Here is a 23,912-nt window from a genome sequence, read left to right on the forward strand (position 1 = left end):
ATAAACTGCACATGAAGTTGGATTACTAGCTTAAAATATACCATGTATGTATATTGGCACATTGATTTTGAAAATTACTGTCTCCATTTGAAATACAAATTGGAGTGTTCAAGGACAGTGAGGAAGAGTTTATTCAGTGTTGATGGGCAGCAATGCTCACTCTTTCTATATTTTGTGCCTCACCTAAACCACTTGTTTCAGATGTGTGTGACAGATTTGATGCCTCCTCCAACAGAATGACCTGAACCTGCAGCTACTGCTGTTGGATAGGGATTACAGAAGTTTTCCAGGTCATACATTGTGGAGGGATGTTGGAAACATCCTCTTGGTGAGACATGTAAGTGGGCATGCAAAGGACCAAATAAATAAACGTTATTCTAAATTTGTCTTCCTTTCTCTAGAGGTGCAGTTTAGGAGACACAGGAAACAGTAATGTGACTATCCTTGGACCAACCTGTCGCTTTCCTTTCCCCTTTATTTTCCATCTGGCAATTTTTTACCACAAAGAATGTAAAAAGGCAGATGCCTTCTCCACAGCGTATTCTGACAACCCTGGACTTAATATTTCATATGGCCAGACTCAGGTATTTTCTTTATAAATGTGCAGTATCTCTGAATAACTCTAAAAAACCTTAAGAACAACCATTACCTGTCTATCTAAAAGGCATACCATCTTTACTCAGTCTTAGTCTAAGACCTTAGAATAATTCCAGAAGACTAGCTACCTGCAAGATTAGACTTTATAATGTCTAATTTATTACTCAAAGTAAATGATCTGACCACCTCTCCATCATCCCATTAGTGTTTGAAAAGTTTTCCAAGATTCTCAAAGCCATTTAAGCATTTTGTTGTACCTGTTTTGGAATTTTTTTCTACTGAGAAAGATCTGATTTGCCTTTTTAAATATTTTTCAGTGGAAGAAGGTAGAGGAAGCAGCTTATACTGTCTTCAAAGGAAAAAAAAATCCTGTATGTAAATTTGAGAAATTCAACTACTATTTTTAGCTTCAAAACTGGTAAGAAGCCTAATATTTTTTTTTTCCTCTTTTGCATTCCTTGATACTGTCTATGGTAAGAATGGAAACAAAAACACTGAATTATTTAGAACCTCTTGTTTGGATGCCACAGGAATCTGCTCCTGGATAATAGTTGCAAAGGTGTTCATCTGAGTATCTCCCAAATATAGCTTCTTTTCTATTATTCTGCTTATTAACCACTTCAGTTGATGCTTTCATATCTCTCTCATGCCCTCTAGATTTCCATGCTGTTCTTTTGTTCTTAGACTGTCTATGCAAATCAAAGTACTCATAGTGAGCCCAGGCACCACCACCTGCTTCTTGCCTTTAAACTTTGTGGTTTTTTGTACATTTCTTTTCAGAGCATACTGTACTTCTAAAACATAGAATAAAGTACATTTCCCTCCTCTTCAACACCCACACTTACAGCATGAGGAAATATTTTTTCACTTGTAAGAGTACTTCTACACAGGGCTTCATGTTAGCAGATTAAGAGACAAAGAATGCAGACATTGGGAAATTTGATGTAAGATGTCCAGTGTGATCTCATCTGCAACTCCATTTTGAGGGTATAAATCTCCCCAGACTGATAATATAATTTAGAATAGAGAAAATAGTGATTAAAATGCTTTCTACAGTTGACTTCCATTTTATGTGCAGATTTATTAACAGTTAATGACTAAACCACAGGCAAATAGTGACGTCTTGCGCCTTCAGTGCTTATGTGCAACTTTCAAATGTCTATAAGTACTGCAAAATTCCAGTCCAAGTATTCAGTTTTGGGAAAGGACGTTTTATTTCTGTGGTCACATTTACATGAGCAGGAGATGTAATTGTATGGATGCAGACCACAGTAAGCAGGGCAGCTGGAAATGATCCCTCTGTCCAAGCAACAACACTGGTCTCTGAGCCCTCCAGACTGCAGCTGCCCATTGACTCCAGGCTGCACTGGCAAGCTCTGTCCACCCTGGAGCAATGAAACTTCTGTCACTTCTTGGTGATTATTCCTTTTCTGGTCCTCAGTTTCCTTACTTGTTTTCCCTTTTCTTCCCTTCCTTGGAATTCTTACCTTTCTCATTAAACACTTAATTCCTACTGCTTGCAAACAGATTATGTAATTGTACTTTTCTCAAAGTGATTAAAATACCTCACACCATGTTTAATACAAATGAATTCGTTTACAGATTTTGATCATATTAGCCTGACTGAATTAGGTTGAGTTTCCTGCAGCTTCTTTCTACAGCTTAAGTTATTTTTTTTCATGCCTTTAGCCTACTCAGTATATTTAGTTTCTGACTCATTTCTTTAGAGCTCTGAACTATTTTCTGACTCACTGGGAATCATTTATTCTGTTTTGGTTTCACCAGGGCAGGTTTTCAGATTTCAGCTCTCAAATGTCATCATTAATGTCTCAAAGTTTGTTTACAAATTACTTTTTGTCTCACACAGAGGAGCACTGATGGTGCCTTGCCAATAAAAGCTTTTCCAATGCTTCCACGTCCTAAGATATTTTCTCTCTCTGCAACCTTTCCATAACTTGTTAATTAATGAATTTTTCCCAGAGTGCACTGGTGGTTGGCTCTTTTCCCTAAGGAAGGAGGTTGCCCCAAGCTTTCTTTGAATAAATGTAATATCATCAACTATTAGTATACAAAAATAGCAAGAATGCTGTGTGTACTGTCTGCTAAAATTAAAGCAAGACTGAAATTGATAAAAAATGATATGATGTTATCATTAGTGAATTTGGGGCTCTACTCATTTGCCTTATTGTGCTCAGAATCTAGGCTGTACTTGGCTGACATTTCCAGCTTGTTCCCTGAAAACATAAGGGCAGAATTTTCATTTTACTAGTGAAATATGATTTTTTCCTCAATTTATGCAATGGAAGGACTTGGAATATTTAAAAGAAAACATGCCAATATTATAATTATCATTATGAACTAGATTATAAGAAATATATCTGCATTATTAAAATCAACCACTACCAAATTGATTACTGGCTCCCAGTGCCATTCATATGCCCTAATGTATCCAAACCATCTGCACAGAGTTGGCATGAAGGACAGGTTTACAGAAAACCCATCTCCTTCTGGAGCTGCAGTTGAAAGAAAGGTGAGGTATCTATCAACACATAAATTAACACTGAATATTTAGAATTAGGCAGCTGAATCCCAGTCTGTGTGTCCACAGTGCACTGCAGTGTTTTTCCTAAGCTTCACATGCCCACGTCCCAGTTGTGTTATTGCAGCATGAAGCTGAAGGTGTTTATCTGTAGCATGATGAAGCATAAGGGCAGAATTCAGTGCTGTGCAACACATGGTCCATTGGGATAGTGCTGGAAGAAGACTGCATAGGATGGAGGGAATGCATCCCATTCCCTAGGGCAAACTGTCCCCAGCACCACAGCTGGCTTGGAGAGGAGCACACATGGCATGGCACACACAGCACTGCACATGGTTTGGGGCTGGGCTTCAGGGGTAGACCCTGGATCAGCTGGATCAGAGTTACCTGACGGTGGAAATACAACCTGAATGACAGCAAGGGAGAGGGCCAGTGCAGGGGCACTCAGTAAGGCACCCCAGTTTGGGTATCTACATTGGGTCACACCCATGAGGGCTTGCTTGGGTGTTCCAGCACATAGGGCCTCAGTTCTGGAGGTGCCTGGTAGGATCTAAGGCACCAGTGCTGCTCAGACTTAAAAGCAGGGTTATACAAATGTGATTCAGGACATACAGGATATATTTATCTTTTAGGACTGGCAGCTGGATAGCAATCTGTAGAAAAAATGTAGGAAACTTGGTGCCTATTTCCTGACATGATGAATAGTGTCTAGGCTCCACAGAATAGATCTCTCATGAATATCATGGGAATTTAGATCACAGTTCACATGCACATTGGTACATTTTAACATCTTAATCTGAAGTTAAACTCCTCTAGAGGACTTTATTTTTTAAATTAATATCCACCAGCAAATTGTACTCTAACAAACTTTTAAAAAGTTTCATTAAATGGGAAATTAATTACTTAGAGAATTATTAATAACTTGAAAGTGTGTATAAATTGAAAAAGACAATGAAGTTGCATCCCTAGGAGCAAAAAGAAACAGCTAAGCAAAAGTAAGAATTTTTATCATACCCAGGATTATTTCGCTCATCATTTCCTCTTATCCTGAGCAGGAATTGAGCACTGAGACATTGAACAAAAAAAATACTTTCACCAAAAATCTAGCAAAAAATCAATTTAGAAAGTATAAAAATAATATCAACTATCAATGAATAACAGTTTGGTCTTTTTCTGATTCTTATTTGGTTTAGTTTCTGACATGTATACATTTGTTTTTGAAATGTGAATCTCTCATATTTCTTTGAGCTTAGAACCATGATGATATGTTGGAATTCCTCTCTTACTTAGATACAAAACGGGCCTTGTGATCATCTTTTCGGGGGTATCTAGGTGTCCAGAATAGAATTATTTGGATAGCTGAAATTTCCCCAGATGGAAGTAGAAGATTTAGAGCTGCAAGAAGTACACAGTGATTCACTGAGTTTGGATGGGATGTCTCTGATCTGTGAGTCAGTCACTTACAGAAAATAAGCAATTAGGATATGTATTTAAAGTAGGCCACCTTTTGATAAATATTACATCCATGACATGCAAAATAGTAAAAAGTAGGGCGATTTAAGTTAGCATGAAATAATCCTTTTTAATACCAAATAATGAGAAAGAATTTCAAAAGCCAAGATCTTAATGTCCTTCAAAAGGATGCAGCTTGCTTTGAAACTAGGCTGCCAAGTGACACATAAAATATACTTTAATAAATTTAATGTGTCTTGGTCCCAAAATAAGCACAAGTACACAATGGACGGATCAAGTAATGTGAAAACCTTGTAAACTTCAGTTAAAAGTTCTCATTTAAATCCCTCTTTCAAACTCTAGTCATTACATAGAAACAGATACAACTGCTCCTGGGATTTATAACAATAGGAGTAAAAAATAATTTATGGATAATAACTTTCTGTTCAGTAATACATCTTGTTTTTTTCAAGAAATGGAAGGGACATTTCATTCTGCATATTGCAGCTGAACAACACTTCTTCAGGCTTTCCATTTTTTCTCCTTTCAGTTTCCTGTACAGTCTGACTTCAAACCAGTAACATTTGGCTGAGTCAAAGCTAAGATGACAGAATAGGCATAACTGTTTGATATAAATCCTAAACAAAAGAAATATGAAGTTTAACAAACTAAACAGAAGTCTACTAACATCATTAATGTTGTGCAAAAAAATTGCTGCTAGCAAAGCAACATGACTTTAATAATTAAATTAGGATTTTTTTAAAATAAAATTAATAATCAATTATATTAATTTCAGCTTAGTAATTCTCAATATTTTAATTCATGGACCTTAAAAACAAATGTCTAACAGAGTCTAATAATCACATTAAGAATTGACCAACAATTTGTTAATGTAAAAAGGGAATTAATTAATATACTGTAGCTAGATCCTGCAGGGAGTAATTCTGGACCTTCTGGAATCTAACATTTCTATTACAGGCCTGGAGAAAAATTAAGAAGTGTTAATCAATTCCAAAACATATGAAGGCAGATGAACTGAAAAATATAAACAAAAATAGACCAAAGTTTTGGAACATCCTGAGTGATTCAGCAATTTGGACATAAACTACAGAAGTATTTGAATATAGCCAAATGTGAAATTATAAGTTTAGAAACAGAAGAGGAAGTCTGTATCTGAAGAGTGGAAATGTCTATTCAGACAATCAATGGCTCCTGAAAAGGACTTACAATAATTCATTTTCTGAACATAAGTTTCTGGGCAATGTGGCTCTACAGAAAAGGAGGCAGATTGAAGCTCAGTAAACAGTCACCTTATCTGTGTGCTTGGCTTTGGTACAGCTGCTGCTGTTAGGTTAGTTCTGTATAAAATAACAGAGAAAATGATAAATTGTTGATCATTTAGATGAAAACCATCAAGAGTGTAAGAGATCAATGTGTTCAGCTCATCCAAAAGAAGAGCAACTTGTGTGACTCATTCACGGTCTGATTACTTAACAGAGAGTAAGAGATACAAATGGATGTGCAAAGGGAGATTATTATGTTTAACTTCACATGTCTACCGTGTAGATAACTTTATCTGATATTGCCATAAAGGGATCTCTGTAGCTTAAAAAATTATTGAACACAAGGAATCTCTACAACCTGCATTAGAAGATTTTCACAGCTAGGTGAGCATCTGTAGTATCTTCTGCTTGACAGAGATGACAGGTTAGCAAAGGGGCAAACTCTCCTGCTAACTGTGAATTTATGCACAGAATTAAACTCATTTTACACAGAGTTTATTTGTTTCAATTATAGGACACTGAACCATGAATTTGATGTAGAAAGATTTTTTTAGCTTTTTCTATATATTTTCAAATCTTCGTAGTCTTATAGATTTTTAATATATATTTGTGTAGCTTCTAATATTTTTCCTGTCACCTCTCACAGTTTAACAAATCCTTACTAATACATTCTTGAAATTCTGTTTAGTAATATTCATCATAAGAGAATTCCTGACAAAGACATCTTATTTTCTATCAAAATTTAAGAGACGTAAAAAGTAAATAGGGCAAAGAAGCCCCTGAACCCACCCCAGGGGGCTGGAAAAGGTTTGGGTTACTGAGGTAACTGATTTCCTATTGCATATACAGGCTAGGTATACTAATTCATTAACCTTATAAAAGCTATAGAAATCCTGTATCACCTATGTGCAAGGCTGTATTTTGTGCACTTGAAAGCTTCCATTAAAGATTTGCTTTTTTATCTTACCTCTTTAACTCTATTGCATAGCTTTTTTCCTTTTGTTATTTGGAAACAAAATAATGACAATGTTAATCATCACAGGGGTTTACAGGAAATCAGAACTTTAACATTGTACATTTATGTGCATGCATAACACTTGTACGTGCATAGATGTTTCTTTCCACTGCAAAGTTGTTGGCACTGTATTGGTGCTATGCTGACACATGTAAGACTAGAATATGTTCCAAAAAGAGGGGAAAACCTTTTTTTTTTTTGTTTTCTCAATCCTTGCTCTCACTGGAGTGATTGTCATCAATAATTATTCAAACACAATGATCCCCAAAATAATGAATCTCTAAATAGCTGTTCTTAGACAATATTGTACCTACATAAAGATCTATTGAAACTGTAAAAGGTATGTCTGGAAAAGGTACTCAATTTCAGGCAGTAAAATTACCATAAGATTGAATTTCTATTCTCTAAGTTATTGTACAGACTTTGCATTGGGCTTGTTTGGTGTTGTTTTTATATTCTAAACCGGTTGAAGGGTTGGAAAATCAAAGTCTTTTATTTCTCCTGGACATCCAGGAATCAGTTTTCGGTGTAGCAACTCACAGACATTATTATCTTGTAAGTTTGTTGGGCTGACTTATAAAAGAGAAAGTTTTGTTGAGCATAAGTCATTCTCAGGAGATGTCCCCGCTACATGTGGCCTGCACTTGGATACATATATGCTGGTAGCTTCAAGAAAAGACTGAAAAATCAAATAGCCATCATGTCAGTCATGTTTCAGCCCACACTGAAAGATGACATACTTTGACACAAATAATCATACTGGCTTTCTATCCTGTTTCTTTTGCATCTATCCTGTTCTTATTTGACATTTCTTGTTGTCTAGAATTTTCAGTCAATCCCTATTCAATAAGAACATGTTTTCTATTAAAAAAAATAATTAAAAAAATCAAAACTTGAACTTACACAGGCTGACAGTGTGCTAACAATTAGTTTAATAACCTTCATGTTTTCCTTGCAGAGAAAATAAATTTTTGCAGCAGATCGCTTTATGAAAGTCAGCAGCAGGCTTTACCTGACCTCACTTGTTCTAGTTGAGGACCAATTTTCTCCTGTGTGAGATAGATGGAAAAATGTTCACAGCCAACACTGACTAGCAGGTTTCAAATTAGGGTTGTGTCAGAGAGACATTCAGCCAGACATGACTTTTGATAGGAATGTGTTCTGGTTCAAGAGAGAAAGGAATCTGAATCTCAGAAGAGGCTGAATGACTCTCTAGCCATCAAATGAACAACATTTTTCAACATGGTCTTGTTCTGTTTAAAGTAGTTTTTGTGCCCCCCTCATCTAGTCTGACACTGTGTACTTGCGGCAGATAATGAGGGATTTAAACTGAAATAAATGTCCATACTGTGGCCTGACTCATGCAGAGTGAATCAAGGAAATCAGGATTTATGGCTGACATACAGTCCTTACCTGATCTCATTATACATCAATACTCCAAATTAGCTGGATAATCATCATAAAAATAATTATGTGGACATTATACGGGTGATTTAAAGATGGAGCTTAAGTTTTAATTTGGAAATTTCTTGACTCAGTAGGTTTAAAGGTGACTTGCAATGGACTTGACAGAGAACCTCTTTAACTAGAGATATAAAGCAGAATGTCAGCTAGTGCTCAGGTTTAGTTTGAAAGTTTTGGGATATGACTGCTATGATTCTGATGGTTATCAGTCAGGTCCAATGAGCTACTTGAATTTTTAGCCTAATGTTCACCACAATTTATGGTTTAATCCACAGGAATGAGGATTCACATCTACCATAATCACCAAAAGGTGTGTTTTATTGGGTCAATAAAAATCACAAGATGCAGGTTGATAGAGATTAGGTGCAAAGTGAAATTTTACAAGTGGTGTTATGGGAGAAACTGGACAAGGTTAGATTATTCTAGTGTGTGATCACCATCAGGAAGATAATCTTCCACTAAGATAGACCTGCCTTGTTATAGCCACAACAATGTCACAATATCTTCACTAGGAGAGACAAACAATTCACCCCTTCATGGTGAAATACCCTGGTGCTCTTGTTTTTGACAAATGGGTAGGTAAAAAAACACAAAGCATTTGAAAAATCTTGAGAAAATGCTGTACGTTCCAGACTAATGAAGCTTAACCTCTTTAGTTTGTGAGAAAAAAGGGCAAGGTGACTTGATTATGATGCATGAAAGTGCTGATGTTAGTATGATGTTGGGATGTTGGGAAGATGATCACAGAAGTAAGAAAGTTTATCTGTAGGGTGGGTTAGTGTACCAGTAGAACACAGGGAAGTGGATTTCTGTCACAATCTGGCCTATGTGCTGGCAGATGAGCCATGTTGAAGGAGGGAAACCATCAGGTCTTAAGTGTATTTATTCTGGAAACTTGGAACTGGAAGTAAGAGTTTATGATTTGACTGATTTGACTCTCCCCTACAGAGAAAGACAATAGCTGTATCAATGAACTACAGATGTTTTCAACACAGAAAATCAGGTACAATCTAAGGGTTCTATGAGATAACTCAGTGAAATTTGTAAGCTATATTAAAAAGTTAGATGAGCTCTTCTGAAGACTATTTGTCCTAAACTATGCAGTGTTGGTACTTGGAACAAAAGTCACTGACTGGTAAAGGGGAATCAGAAAAGTAAGGGTTTTGGTGAAGTGATTTGGAAACACATTGGCTGTGTTATTCAAGACAATAATTCTCAAAATTTATAGCAAATAGTGAAAAAAAGCCACATAATCCCTACAGATAGGCTTTTTTTTTTAAAGTAGTAATTATATTTAGAGAATCTTTTATAAATTAAATTTATAAAAGATTGTCTTTGGTGAGAGGTGTAATATGCAGATTTTTCAAATTTAGATAAGTACTTTCCAGCTGGAATCTCAAGAACATAACGACATTCCAGGACACTGAAAACAGTTACATCATTGTTTTTTCAAAGTTGTCTTACACGTTCATTAAGTTTTCTCCAGCTGGAACAATTCCTACATAGGACATAAACCAACAGATTTAAATGATCACATTGATGATAAAATGAGACTATTATTTCACACTTCAATTTGCAGGCCTGTAAAGTTACAAAACCAAAGCTGTATATCTGTTCCTTCCCTGTTTCTTTGTGATACTTATAAAATTACAAAGCTAACCAACCCACCAGAGAAAAAAATCAGTTCAAACCAGTATAGAACTTTTGCACCCCTTCTTCTTGTCACTCTCCTGCTTTCAGAAACTCTATTTCTAACTTCTGTGGGATTCACATAATCTCCTATAATTTTATGCAAAACTTGGGTTAATGTGCAGGTGCACACACTGCCAGCAACACACAAATAAGTAAGAATAACAATGATAATTTAAACTGTTACTAAACTATCCTTACTATGTGGAGTTAACATATTGAGACTTTTAAGGTTAATCAGAAAATTTCAATGGGAAATTATAAGATCTTAAAATGGTAACTATAATGCTGTTATTATATTATGGATACACAAGGAAATGTGAAAAATTAATATTGTTTTAATAAAATAACCACTTGTGAAACTCAGAGACTGTAACAGAGGTTGCCAACATTTAGGCAATCAGTTATAAAAACAATAATTAAACATTTCAACACTTTTCAGACAGATATGGAAAAAGAAAGTTCAGAACTTACTATAAAATTAAAATTTTGCAAATTTTTCAAAATTAATTTGAAAAAAATCACTTGGAAATGGAAATAAAGGTTTAAGATATTCTTCGGGCATGGATTCATGTTCTAATTTTTTCACGTTATTTCACAACGTGCAAATAACAGTAGAGCAAAATGATGTATCATCATATATGGGATTTTGAGGTGGAATTCACGCTATGCACAAAGACCAAAATGTGTTGAAAAATTGCAAGAATAGTAGTTGCAAAAGTATGACAAGTCATTATATTCTGAAATGAAGTGACATCATTTTACTCTACTACTGCTGATGTACCATTGAAATTCTGGAAAATAGGTAAAAATAGCAACATGACAAAAAAGGTATCATGTACCTTGTGTGTATTGTATTTTACTTTTTTCAAAAGATTTTTTCCATGGAAAGAAACAAAGACCCACAATTTTCAAGGGTCATTTCATTTATCTCAGTGTGATAGCATTTGTTTTCTCCAATCTTTCAGACTGCCCCTGTGCTCTGAAGAAGGATATGCAGGTCCATCAAGCCAAAAAAAACCCCAATCAAGACACAAAAAAAAAAAAAAAAAATCGACAGCCTTCTGTCTGGAAATTAATTATGTTCTAGCCAATAATTAAGTGGAAAGGCCATAAAATCTAAATGTCATACATGTCATACTAACTCTGTGAAACCCTTTTAATCTAACTTGAGTGAATTGCACGTGTGGTTGCATTACATTACCTAACTACAACAAAATCTTGCTGATCAATCCAGCAGTAGCCTATTTCCACTACTGCTCTTTCTAGGAATATGTTCTTCTGCCACACTAAGAAAGGGAGCTCTCCTATATTCTTCAAGCTGCTCTTCTGGGAAGAAATGCAATGATTTCTGTCTCTTTGCCCTGATTACAAACTATACTAGCTCGTCTCACAACAGTTCTTGTGGGACACACAGACAGCCTGAATGAGGGAAGGAGTAAGACCTGTGCACCCCTGGTAGCCTTGTGTGTTTTGGGAGCAGACACTACAGCTCTGGATGAGGGATTGGAGAGCAACAAAGTCTTTGCTCATCCTCCCCAGTAAACCCCAACTAACTGAGCCCTCAGTGATTTTCAGTGGAGAGCAAATGGTTTGCAATCAATATATCCAGTGAAACAAATAGAAGAATCATGGCAAAAATATTGAGTGAAATAGAATAGCAAAACTCCTTGAAGAAATTAATTCTGTAATGCCCAATAAGAATAAGAAAAGTGAATTATCCTGTTTGCATTGTTCTCTCAGATCCTGTCTGCTGGTGTGAACCAGCTCAGTAATACTGTAAGATAAAACCATGGTTTTAATGCTTATTTCCAAGTACTTTGTTGTTGACAGTCCCAGAAATTGTTTGGATAATTAGAATAGATGAAGGAGATCAAAGTTATTGAAATCACATTTGCATTAAGAATAGTTTTATGCAGTGACGTTTACAGCTCTGGCTGAGACCTTCCTCATAGGAATGTGATATGCCAACTATAAACCACGTTAATCTCTGTGTAAGACACTAATATTTTGTTTACCCACTCGGAATGGAATAGTTTAAAGTTCTATGTCTTTTCCTCAGTTTGTATAGAAATTTATATGGAAATTTTCTAACAGTCTAACAACAGAAATTAATATACCAGTTAATTTAAATGAAAAAATTTTTTGTTTCTTGGTTATATTTGAATCAAATTAACAATCAAATAAAAAAAGGTACTATTTATATATAAACGAAAGGACTAGAGTGGTTAAAGCCAAGTTATTTAGGAGTTCAGTAAAGCTTTCATTTTCCTTCACATCTGAGAAATTATTAATCTCATAAAATATATTACAAAAGACTCGATGAAAATGAAGTCTCTGCTTATGAAAGGTAATCTGGTTTGTGGGACATTCACTTGGAGTACATCTAATTATCTTGTTTTCCAAACCCAACTAATTTGATTCATTGTATTTTCACTACCAATTTTAAGATTCTTACTTGGGAAATTATAACGTGGGTAATAAAGAATGGTATTGTACACACTAATATTGTCACTCATTCTGGGTTTCAGGACATCAGAAAGCACAACAGGCGGCTTTTAAATGAAACAAATAAATTTTGGACAACTTCATGTGAGACAGTTGCCAGTTAAGTGATCATTTCTGTAATTAAATACAGTACAAATAAAAAATAACAGATGGTTTCTGTTAACAATTTTTTAAACTTTGTTCAGAGGACCACGCATTTTTCCAGTTTAAACAGTAGTGTGGTGATGCTTAAAATATCAGGAACATCTGTAAGAAAGCTGTATTTTTACTTATTAGCATGGAACTTTGAAAGGTTTGATGTAAAATAAACCTGAAACAGGTATTATTCCACTCAGAACATGTATGGGTGGTCTGTGTTTCTGAGCATAATGTTGCTTTATACAAGAATCTTCATTTATGTGACCTCAAACCATAACATCTGATGGGACAGACAGGGATCATGTTCTTCTGAGAAAACAGAACAGTGCTGGGGGAAGCAGAAAGGAATCACTGCATAGATGGGTTCTTGGAAATATACAAGTTTATCATGCAGCTGGATGTGCAGAATGTAAGTATTCCTGAGCTCAGACTCTGCTCTTGGAAACCTTTCTGACAGCAAAGATAGCACTGAAAAAAAAAATTATTTAAACATTAAAAATATCGAAACAGATTTAACTTGTTCATCCTAGAGGACACGGAGGATAAGTGAGAGACAGAAATGGAACCAGAGACATGAGCTATGGGCTCTCCCTGATGACATTCTGTGAAACCTCTCAGACCAGCTGTTTACACACAGAGGTTCTCTTGCTGCCTGGCTCCCAGGAAGAGTTGATACACACTGGCAGGAATGTGTGTGTCAGGAAAAATAGCCCTGATTTTATCCTTATCAAAACATTTCTCACATGGCTTCCAAGACACTGATTTTACTATAATAAATCTAAAAACATTAGCATTATCTGCTAGCTAAATATGCAACTAATCTGTGTAAAATGCTTGGATAAAAAGCATGAAGCTATCAAATATAGCAGATGTGCCACCAGTCACAAAACTCATAATACTCTATTTCACCAGCATGGAGTTTTTTCCTTGGAGTATCAATGCTGCTGACAGCGGGATAGGGCTTTGAGGCTGATGTGAAACAACCTTCATGATTTCTCCACAATCATCTGTTGTTCTCAGCTGCAAAGTTACAGCCACTATCCATCATCAACAGTGGGTTCTAGGCCCTGCAAACCAGCAGCATCAAAGGCAGTTAATTCAATACAAAGGAGAGCTGTACAGCTGAAAACTGTGTAAACATCAGTACTTTTGCCTTACACTTTCTAATATACAGTATTGCAAAATAAAGGGCAATTTTAACAAGCTAGTTAAGCAAATGCCAAATCCAAGAATATAAATTGAGAAAAAGACAGATACTGAAAAATTTTGGTCATAACTTTCCTATCTGTCCTTTCCAGATAGGACAGCTAAAATACGAGATAAACAATTAATCTAAGAGCCTGGACAGCTTTCTTACATGTTTCTTTAAAGGCATTTGAACAAAACAAATATTTCAGAGTAAAGCTGTTGAAGTAAGCTGGTTAACTTTTGTTTTAGTTAACACTTCTCTTATTCTGCCTTTCAGATAAATGTCAGCTTAACACAGTTCTAAAGTCATTAATTTGTGAGCTTTCCAATATAAAGAATAAATACAAGTGTGTGGTGATGACATGAAGTATTTGAAAAAATTTAAAAATCAATGTCTGTAATGTCTATATTATCTGAGAAAAATATGCTGTAATACAGGTCTCAAGGGAAAGAAAGCAGCAAATGTAAAGAAAATGTTCATGTGATGTATTGGCAAAAAGGGCAAAAGTATTTAAAAATTATTTAAAATTGAGGAGTCATCTCTCACACATCCTGGAAGGCAAGAGGATAAGGAAATAGTATTAAGTAGATGTTATTGTCTTCTCAATGTCTACAACCAATCCTTTTATCCTTTGGCTGGAGAAGGGACTTGATGGTCTTCCATAAGAGTCAAAAATGTCAAGATAGGGCAGTTACAATACCAAGTGATTGACGTGGAAAATAAAAGGGTTTGATTTGATGTCCCCTTATGCTCAAAGTGTCCACTAGTCTTTAACCCAGGGATGAAGTTTTTGAGATGAACTTTTTGAGACAAAATCTGAGGGAAGAATGACATGACTGATTGTAGGTTCTTAGTAATAACAGATTTGGAGAATTGCTATGTGAATTACTAACACCTCAAAGACTATTCAGAGTTGTCCATTCACCACACAGACAATTCAAAACTGCCCAACTATAAAGAATCTCCTTTGTAGTTTAAATATTCGGTGAAAATAAATCTAGAGCACAGTGACATGAGATTTTAAATGCCAAGATTAAAAAATCAGTTGACTTCTGTTTATGGTAATCATGTCCATAGCCTGAAGCATGTGTTAATTCATCTGTCTATAAATGCATTAGTAACAACTGAAAAAGGCCAAGAGCTTGAAGGTTCGAGTCAACACTGAATTGTTCCTTATTTTGGAAACAGAAGCAAGCTATGGTGGTTTGAGTAAAGGGGATGCACCATATTTCAATTAACAGCAAAAACCTGGTCTTTGATAGCCATTTGAAGATAGCAATTTGAAAATTATTTATTCTTGTAAATAATTTTAGTTTTACTGTTGATTATGCAAGAACATATTGACCCTTTTTAGGGTCACTCAAAATGCTTTTTTAATAAATGATTGGTGGGCACAAGGGATTTTGTTAGAATTTTGTAAATAAGTCAACTGTATGATTTTTAGAAAAACAAGCAAATTCCACATTAATGTGTCCTCTCAGTGTAAGTATTATTTCTTTCTGTTTTCATCCAACTAAATGTTTATCCTGGTGCACAGTTTCCTAGATCAAGTCTCATGATATTTATTCCTAAATATTTCATTTATAAAACCTGAAGAAATCTTTTCCCCATTACAAATAAGTGTCAATAAAGTGCTCACAAAAATGTCCTACATATCAACAAAGCAACTTTGTGAATAAACACTCTTACAAATACTCCCTCCCTTTCATGTTTCATAAATGATAACATCAGAGAACACCCTGTCCCTAAGCTCATGGGCGCCATTCATGATCCCTTCTCAGCTTCTGGGCTGAATGACGGCCTTGAGACCTCAAAGGACAAACCCTCACATCCTTGGAAAAGACCAAAATGGTCAATAATGTGTGGAAAAATATTGTGGATAGGAAGTTCATTGTTTCCAGTGTTGTTGCCATCTGAATACCCTACAACACATGACTGCTCTTTTCTTGCTAAGGATGTGTGGAACATAAATGGATTCTGACAGACTTTAACAGTGAGGAGATCTTTTGGGGATTCTTGGGAGGGAAGTGTTCCAGCCGATGCCACAAGAGTTGGACAATTGGATATCATTTACAAATCTCACTCGTTTGTAAAAGGTTCACTATATAATGCACATAAGAAACCGAAATGTGATAAATGTTCCCCACAGCTTGAAGCCAATGGGGGGAACCTTGTTCATGATTAAATAATGTTACCTTGCAGCCAGTAATGCAATAATCCTTAACTGGATGGAGAAAACGCAAGAAATGCTTCCTATTGGTTAAAGTACAGCTCTTTCAACATTCTTCTTCCAAATCCAAAACACATCACTGTAATAGCTACTGAGATAATTAACTCTGCCCTAGCTGAAACCAGGACAGCATCCCCTTTTCTGGAAGCTGCAAACCCCATTTGGAATACCTGCTGTTTCTCTGAACCTTGTACAAAGAAATTTAGCAACCTAGAATGGGAGACATCATCACTGAAACTGAGATTGTTAGAAGCAAGCAAGCCAGTATCCAACAGAGTCACATGAAACACATTTCTAGACCTCCCCAGAAATATATTCTGCTTCCAAGGCAATTTTATGTTCTGCATCAGCTTTTTAAGTTATGGTGTTATTAGCTTACTGAAAAGCTCACTTAATAATTTAAAATAATTCCATTAGTGCACAAATTTATCTGTGAAAGCAATAATTGAACCATGTTTGGCAACTTGTTTTTACAGGGGCTTTCTATTTACATTTAACCTTTAAGACCTGTGATCCAAATTTCCCTGTAACAGACACACAGAAGCATCTGGACAAATAATGGACGACCTCCATCTCAAAGAGCAGAGGAGGCTCTGACAGCTTTTGAAGGAAACTGCATTATGTGAACTGAGAATGTAATGAAATATGTGTTTCTTCAAAATTTTTTGTAATAATGAGGAGAGTACATGCTGATTTCCATCATCTACCTGTTTATTTCCATTAAATTAAACAGCAAGTCCTGCCAATAAAGATTAAGTAACAAAACAATTATTTTTAAATCCATTGTTCAAACTGCTATCTTCCTTTCCACACATGCCCATAATAATCAGCAGAAAACAAGACAGAATGTAAATGGATGTAAAGAAAGAGATTGTGTTATGAATTATATTTATTATTGTACCGACAGCTACAAATCCTTGTCTTGTCTTTCCTTTTTCCCTTTTCCTTTTCCCTTTCCATTTTCTTGCCATTGCTTTCTTTTTCTCCTTTTCTTTCTTTTCCTCCTCTCTCTTTTCTCTTCCCTTTCATTTTACTAAAAGTACTTCAAGTCTGAGAAGCAGCAATGGAAATAATTTGAGGGAAGGCTACAACTATTTGAAAACCGTGTCACATTCTCTACTTTGCTCAGTCTGAAAAATTCATGTTTTCTCCCTCTGTACTGCAGATCAATTGAGACAGAATTGTTTAGTACAGGATTCTAGTGAGGGCCGTCGTTCTCGCTTGTTTCAGCCAAAAAAAAATTATTATTACTTATTATTCACTCTGTCAGATTGCAGAGTAACAGGTTCCTTAGGGATGTACAGGCAGCTGTTCATTTATCTGAAAATCCATGGGCATGGTGATTGCCAAAACCCTCTGGTCTTTCCAGGACTGCTCAAAAACTCTAAATAAACTTGTTCTTCTTTGTTCTTCCTTAGATGTGAATAAACTCCTTGTGTAGCAGGCAATGTATTGTTCCTTCTGCATCTCATGCTGCACCTTTGAGGTCAAGGTATGGCTTAATAACTTGGCAATGTAGGAAGCACAGGTGGTAATAAGGGGATACAGGCCTGTGGCTGTCCAGACTTCAGTCACAGTTGAAATAGGCTGATATCAGTCACAATGGCAAGAATGTTGTGGCACAGAATCACAGATGCACTGAGGGTGGAAGACACTGCTGGAGATCATCTCATCCAACACTGCTGCTCAAGCAGGCCCACCAAGAACCAGTTGGCCAGGACCAACTGGACTTTTTGCTGTTTGAACATCTCCAAGGATGGAGACTCCATACACTGAATTTCACACTGCTCATTAAAAGAAAGTCTAAAAGACAAGCATCATTAAATCTCCCACAATTCCTCACAATTATTTATTGTATTGAATTAGTACAAAAAGATAGAAAATTTCTGATTTTTTATTTTCCCAGTCCTTTTTGCTATTCTTCATGGAATAGTAAACTGTGAATGTTATCAGTATGTGGGCATACTAAGAACTTTTCTCTGTCTTAAAGTGGACTACTTGCTGTCCCATAACAGCTTTAAAAGGACCAAACAGGACAAAAAAGATCTGTTAAAAGTGAAATTTAGTTAATCTGATTTTTACTGCTCTGTTTTATTGTTTTCTTACAGAAAGGGTAAAGGTTGTGCAGACACTGCAAATCATAGTTGATAATCTGGTGAGTCTTTATTCTAATGCTTCATTTTTAATGCCCATACACACATTGATTGGAAATCATTATTAATTCAGGTTATCTCCTTTGGGACACAGTTTGGATCAGGTTCACCAGGAAAAAAATGTTATAACACAAAAATATAAACTGAATTTTAGTTGTTTCCAGACAATCAGTACCAGGGAAAAAACAAATGGAAAAAAACCCCAGAATGATAATCTTTTGTTCTAAGAACAAAAGATAAATGTAAATTATCAGGCACTTTAACCCCCACTGAGTTAGTGCTGTATTCTGCAGCAGGTCAATTAGGTGCTAGAGTACAGCATTCCCTATCAACATCCCGACATTTGTAAGGATTTAGTGGAGATGTTTCAAGCTACTCTGAACTAACCAAAATGTTTTACAAATATAGCCAGCTTGTGAACATCTTCCTAAGTCTTTGCATCCCCTATTGGCACCTGTTTTGATAGGTCCTGTTTTTAATCTGCATTTCTAAGCCCAGCTGAATAAATCATTGTCCTCTTTTGCTATTCTTCACACAAATGGTAATGATAATTTATCGGTCTTCAATCAGTGATTACTTAATAAATACAAGTCTCCCTTCCAGGATGCCACTATCTATATAACTTTTGAGAGATTTCAACTAGATTTCCTGAATACCTGAGAATCTTCTTTCTCTTACCCTTTCTCCCTTGTTGATGGTACACAGTGTTAAAAATCAGTATTGTGATTAACAAGGAACAATTTATTGTATTCTATTCTGTGGCTAAGCATGTGTCTCTCTTTATTTTTCTGCCCTTTCAAGCATTTATTCAATTGTAAAATGCCACAGAAAAAGAGGTATTAACTAAAATCTTGTATCAGAAAAAAAAGCAAACACAAAACCCCAGAAAAAACCCACAACACTAGAGGAAAAAGAAAACACAACAAAAAACATCCCAAGACACCATGAAAGAAAAAAAAAACCCAAACCCTCACAAAGAAACAACAAAACCAAATCAAACAAGTACTCAAAACTTTTGAAGTGGATTGGAATTTAAAAATAGTTTTGTCCATCAAATTCAGAATTTTTTCTTGCCTAGCAGTGCTTGCAAATTCATCTCTTTGCAGGTAGATTATTATACCCATCAGCTTTATGGAAGCAACAAAACTATTTCCCCCACTTTCTTCTCTGATTTTGCTGACACTAGACATTTCTCCTTGTTGTCTTCTGGAAAGTTCTATTTTTTTTTTTTTTGCAGTTAGTCAGATTTACCATATATAGGCTGGCATCTCCCGATTACTGTTAGCTGCCAAAAGCTTGCTAAAAGGTGACTTTCTTCTTGCTCAGAGTGCTGGATTGGTCTCAATAGCTTGATTGAGTCAGTATTTTGTGCAGTACCTTCACTACCCCCTCCAGAGAGAACCCAATAGCCTCCTAAATCCTTTTCCATATTCTATGGTGATCCATTTTTTCTGGAATATTTCCTGTCTTTTACTGCACATAGCTTGTCCATATTATTGTTGAAGAACCTCGCCAGATGGGACCTTTCAACCTGATGCAGGTCCAAGAAGAGATAGTTTTTCTTTTGTAGAAAGGTACAACTCTACGTCTAATTTATGGTTCTCTGCATATGAGAGAAATTTCTGAAGTCTATGTCTGGCTACCTACCTCTCTAAATTCTTTATGAATAAATCTATATCCTTTCCCATTCCCCACATTCATGTACTTAGGAAGGAACTGCAACGGCCAATAAATCACACACATTCTCCAGGTTTATTCCAGAATAAGAGGGAACAAAAAGACAAAACTTTTATCAAGGAGAGGCAGTGGCTAGAGAAAAATAAAGCCTACCTTTGTGTATGCTTAGGCTGAAGTATCCTTGACAGATGTTTCCATACTACAAAGGCATGGGAAACTTTCTGAAATTAGGATATCCTTATTCCGTTATAACATTACGGCATTTCCTGAGGACGGGGACTGTGTAATGGTAGACAGATCATTGCATCACTGCGTTTATATGGACTTGAAGTTGCAAAGAGATCAACAGGCTGGACACAAGCTGGAAACAGAATTTTGCTTTTTATATTAACAGTTTTGATCATCTGTGATTGTTAGGGCATGGATGCAGAGGTTCACCTGTGATCAGACACTACACTAATAAGATATTTCATGATGTTGCAGATAGGGAAAGTAATATTATGTATGCAGGTTGTCAACTCTCACAGGTGTGATTACATTAAGGAGATAGCAACATGGACAGTGGTAGAAATGAGAGATGTTATGGGTGGGAAATGAGGTATTAGCTGAATGGAATTGCTGATCAAGCTAGAAATGACCAAGACAGATGTGCTATGATGATAAAATAAAGGTATCAAGCCAACAAAATCAGGGCAAGTGTGAGAGTAAATGGGGATGAGCTGTTGATTACAGAAGGAATGAGAATAGCGAATAGGAAGAAATTTGGAGGGGAAAAAAGCAAAGGTAAGACACAGTGACTCACTTGGCAAAGGCCTTTCACAGTCAGGCAGCCTAGATCGTGAGAAGCATAGCTTGGAGCATAATAGCAAACATGCTGCTTCTCTGAAAATATGAGTTTCAAGCTGATTAATGTAGTCAGGGTATACCTGTGGTGCTTTCCCTTCCACTGGCAACTATGATCCCTAATGCTGCCACTAAAAATACTGTTTGAATCACTGTTGTTACTGTTGCTGTTGTTAATATTATCAGCTACAGAAACTATTTGAAGCTTTGAATATTTTGAGGATTTCTCTAATTTGAAGATAACAAAATTATTCTTCAAATTCTCCAATTTCACTAATAGTTTTACCTGGGCACTGTCCCTTTTTTCTTGTTCTGCTCATGAGGAAACATGGGATTCTTTTAAAAGAATTAATGTAGCACAATAAAGAGCTAACAGAGTATCTCTCTCTCTACCTGTCGTACTTTCCATGTGGTTTCTTGTAGCATATTTAAAATCTGTATTTTTTTCTTCCAAGAATTAAAGCATCTATTATTAAAGAAGTGTTCCTGGAGGGTAAATGAGTACTCTAGTCAGGTTTTACCTGCAAATCATGAGGAAGAGGTGTTAAAAAGCAGAATCTGCTGTGGTCCAGTGTCATTGCCTAAGCCTAGTTGAAACCAGGACACCCAATCATGCAAAGGACTCCTTCAATGCAGTTATTTTATTATTGAATAATTTTTTCTACATTTATTATGGGCAGAATCAAGAACAGATTTCAATAGTGTCTCTTGCTATTAAGTTTCCTGCAGCAACATATGTGTCTACAGAACTCAAGATTGTAGGAATATGTATAAAAAAATCTACCACACCTTATTCAAAAAAGAGTGAAAATTAAAGGTGAAATTTTATTTTTATTCACTGCTTTATGATGATAGAGATCCTTCATTCTTCTCTACATTTGCACAGTATTCCTGAAAAATTTCATGTCCCTAAGTTCTACTTTTTATATGTTAATTTCAAAATAATGTTCATTAATCTAATTGAATAAAAAATCCTCTAACAGGCAGACAAAAGTTTTATGTGGATTATCACAGGGATCCTATAACATTGCAATATCTGAATTTCACTCAAATAAAATTTTCTTTATCTCCATTCTGGGTTACTGAGCAGAGAAGCAAAATTGTAACACTTCCACTGGGGTTTCTGTGCCCATACTAAAATTCACTTTCTCTCTGTTGGATGGCTCCAGAAACCTAATAGCTGCACACTGAAAACTTGCCAGTACTATTCAGTCTCCTTGTCACAAAAACTTTGGTAGTAACAAATAAGTTTTTACCAAATTCTAAATTAACAGAGAAGGAAATATTCTGGTGACTCAATCTCTCATGCAATCTTTGCAGCAGACAATGTGCAGAAGAGAAGGTGAAGTGAGCATCTTCCCCAGCATCCCTTGAGCCTCTCAGGCACAGAGCAAGGAGAACTCTGAGGTCTCTGAGGACAGAACTTACAACTGTCCTCTGATATCACTGTCAGCACAACATAAGCCACTGAATGTGATCCTCACAGATCCCCAAGGGTCTGTCTGACCTATGTGCACAGTCTGAGTTCAACAGCACAGAGCAGTGGAGATCACTGCACACAAAGAGGCCCAGTGGTTAAATTACTCTACTAATGTGCCACCAATAACAAGGGGCATAATTTAACATCTTGGAAGAGTAAAGAATAGAATGTGACAATCCAAAAAAGAGAAACTCAGGCTGAAATCTCAAATGGCGTAAATGCAGTGGAGACAAAGTCTGTTTTTACAAAGGTGGGAAACAGACAATTTGTGGGGGGATATTACATTCCCAAATCATCAAGCCAGCATCAAATAGCTTTTAAAGGATTCAGACATAGCTATCTGCTATCCTTATCAAAGTGTGCCATCCTATACGAATCACAGCAGAAATAAGCATGCATGATTCAAGAGGGCACAAGTCTATAAATCCCAAAAATCCCCACATATCTGAAAATTGTAGTCAGCTGCTAGGGATGCTGAGTGGGATATGATTAGTGTCTTAAAATATTCAGCCTTGTGGAGAAAAATCAGACCTACTCTGCAAATCATCTGCTAGGCAATTATGTTTAAATAATTCAGTGCTATTACTTAAAGGTGAAATCAGCTTCTTCTTACATCTGAGTTTCTAAGTTGTTGTCAGCAGGTTTCTATTAGTAGGTAATGTAGTCTAGAAGTCCTTGTTCATTGAATTGATCTTATTAAAGCAGAACATATTATTTTTATATGTCCTTTTTCTTTACATGGTGACTTTAATAGTTACTTTTAGTTCCAGTAGTGTTCAGGATCCACATTTCCACTGACAATTGAGACAAAGACATAAGGTATTTTTACCTTAATATTAATTCTGTGGGGGATCAATAGCTTCAGTATGGAATATATATGTATTTTTCATCATAACCTTCTGCTCTACATACCGAGGAACATTTGAAGGAAGAGTCTAACAATCCAAAATGGAAAAAAAAGCAATAGAAGTAGTCCAGCCTGTTAGCTCCTTCTTTCAGTTCTAAAATGCAGTAAACCTGTTTATCACAATACCTTCTGAGGAGAATTTGAGATGCAGGTGTGCATACAGGTTACACACAATGCATTCCACGTGTCATGGCACATTTAAACTGGGAAGCTCTGAGGTCTGTCAGCAATCAGCATTCTCCTCGTGTGTCTATTTAGGTCAGACAGCAGGATGCTAATAATACAGATCATAGTCTGCATGGTAAATTTTCTTCTTTAATCCTAAAATATTTATCAAGGTCTCAGGTCTTTAGATCCAGCAGACATAACTTCATTTGAAAGAAAGACATTTTCTAGCTGAAAGTGTTCTCTGATCATATTTTCAGCTCTTTTCTTTTTAGCAGGAAAGACAGAATAAAATGAGGGTTTTTTTTTTCTGAAAGCTTGCTTAAAAAAAACCACAAACAGGCCTTCATTTATAAACTTGGGTGAATCAGCTGAGTCAGTATTTTATATAATAAAGCAATTATGTTATTAAATCCCAATTCATCAAAACAGTTTTAATTACTGCACCCTTCTCTTCATCTATAATGGAACTGAGAAGTCCACTTTCCTGAATCAAGGTCATAGAGACATTCATCAATATCCATTTTATGTCACCATGACACAAGCTTATTTAAACCCTCAGGAAACAGAGACACCAGGCTTC

General features: G+C 35.9%; 1 protein-coding gene across 4 annotated transcripts in view; it reads right to left on the reverse strand.

Annotated features, from left to right (window-relative positions):
• The window catches only part of GRM5 (glutamate metabotropic receptor 5), a 245,452-nt gene that overhangs the window by 164,237 nt on the left and 57,303 nt on the right, over window positions 1–23,912 (reverse strand). The gene's annotated exons all lie outside the window — the stretch shown is intronic.

This window comes from Molothrus aeneus, chromosome 2, assembly GCF_037042795.1.
Source record: "Molothrus aeneus isolate 106 chromosome 2, BPBGC_Maene_1.0, whole genome shotgun sequence".
Lineage (NCBI taxonomy): Eukaryota > Metazoa > Chordata > Aves > Passeriformes > Icteridae > Molothrus > Molothrus aeneus.